At 50.2% G+C, this 1,954-nt stretch overlaps 1 long non-coding RNA gene across 1 annotated transcript; it reads left to right on the forward strand.

Moving 5' to 3' along the window:
- The first annotated feature begins 884 nt into the window (after nt 1-884).
- On the forward strand, nt 885-1,703 carry LOC120886529 (uncharacterized). Its single transcript, XR_005729519.2, has 2 exons — nt 885-961; nt 1,385-1,703. It is a non-coding gene; the product is annotated as an uncharacterized LOC120886529 (long non-coding RNA).
- Nucleotides 1,704-1,954: the final 251 nt, after the last annotated feature.

Below are 1,954 nucleotides of genomic sequence, written 5' to 3' on the forward strand. Positions count from 1 at the left end.
AGCAGTGGACACAGTAGGGTGCTGACGTTCAAATCAGGAGTCCCCATGGGCTCCCCTCTTAGCCCTGCCTCTCTCATTTCTGAACTGGGGGCTGCAGGAGCACCTCCCCATGGGCTCTGTGTGGAGTAAAAAAGCTCTCTTAGGACCAAACCGACTCAACCAGTGCCAGAAGAGTTAATATAAACTAGGAGTCTTTCTAAGCAGCAATCCCATCAGAAAAGTCCTTGAGTGGAAGAACAGCTGGACTCAGGAATTCTACGTGTCAGCATCCGACTCCTTGCTAGATGCAAACAACCCAGCCATGAAGCTCTAGGGGCTGCAGCCGTCCTGGAAGAATGCTCGATACACTGCTTAATAAACACACGTTCGGCCTTCTGCAAAGGTAAATGCATTTTAGAAAGTTATATTGAACATGGAATGAGTTTTGAACGAATCAATTTTTTTTTTTTTTTACCCCAACTGCCTGCAATAAACTTGGAGTTAAAACCTGCCCCTTTTGTGGAGAAGGAGACACTGAGCCATAAATGTTATTTCTATACTAATTTCCCCAGACCATTTTTCTGGATAAGTAATAATCTCAATTGAAGACACGTTGAAGATTTTCAAACGGTTTTCCTCTCAGAAGACTATTCGGGCTCATTAACAAGGCCTGGACCGCAAGAATCCTGATTTGTGGAATTTTAAAAGATGACCTTTGGGACAAAGACTTGTCTTTGTGCCATCAAATAGGTATTACCTGTGTGAACACACCCTTCTCCCTTCTTCCAGGAGGACGAAAGACAGGGGAGTCCTTTGCCCAAGTCCTTTGATATCCATGTATTATTTATGGGTTTTAAAAATCTCTGCTTTCTGGTGTGGCTTCAGTTACAATCTTTGTTCCCTTCAGAAAACACCCGATTCTCTGAGCTTCACCTGCAGAACCTCGGGCCTTTCTGCACCTGCCCAGCTCTGCAGAGTAGACGTGAGTTCTACCTATTGACGCATCTTTGTAAGACTCTTCCCCTTCCATGCCTGCCCTGAAGAACAGTCTCCCCATGAAAGTGTCTGCAAGCTTCCGACGTTATTCACGGTTCAACTGTGCCCCCAAGTCCTCCGTGTGGTGGTGTTGGGAGGGGGGCTCTTTACGAGCAGGGGCCTGGTGGGAAGTACTGAGGTCAGTTGGGGGTGTGCTCTGCAGGGACTGGGCACTCCAGCCTCTCTGGCCAGTGTCTTCCCTTCATCTCTGTCTTCTGCAGCCAGGGTCTGGTCATGTCATTATGGCATGGGAAGGACAGGGAAGTTCACAGACTGGCACTGCTCCCTCCAGGTCCCGGGGCTGCCAAGTGGCTGCATCGTGGCTGGGTGCCAGGGTTTCTGAACCTGAAAACCTTTTCTTTTTCTCCAGGGCAGTTCCTGGCAGCTTACCAGGGCCACCGGAAGGGCTGGCTAAAACCCAGATGGAATTTCTGCCCCAGCAGCTCTGGTGGGAAGAAGGACTGGCTCTGCTGTTGATCCCAGGGTCACAGTGAACCTGCTCCTTGCTCGGCCACTCTGGGTGGAGCAGCTCCGGACTGTGGCATCACAGGCCGGGATGGAGCTGCTCACAGCACTGCGCTAATGTTCAGGGGGCGGGGTGGTAGGCTGACTGTTTCTTATTGAACAAAATATTTCTAAGCCCCGGATTTCTTCAACTGAAACATGAATGAAATTACTCCAACAATCAATCAATCAATCAAAATGTTGGTTCTATGTTCAGGAGGGACTGAAAGGTATGCTCTGGCTCATCTCTCTCTTCCGAGCCCTCTCCCGAGTCCTCTCCTGCGTCCTCTCCTTCCTCTTCCTTCTCTCCCCCTCTCCATCTCTGGCTGTAGGGGAACAGTGCCAAGAGGTTGGGGAGAGGTTGGCAAGAGAGACGTGCATTCCAGGGCTCTCAGCCTCTCACACGCTTCAGAGAGTCAGAGAGGGCGTAGGGACC

This window comes from Ictidomys tridecemlineatus, chromosome 5 (assembly GCF_052094955.1).
Source record: "Ictidomys tridecemlineatus isolate mIctTri1 chromosome 5, mIctTri1.hap1, whole genome shotgun sequence".
NCBI lineage: Eukaryota > Metazoa > Chordata > Mammalia > Rodentia > Sciuridae > Ictidomys > Ictidomys tridecemlineatus.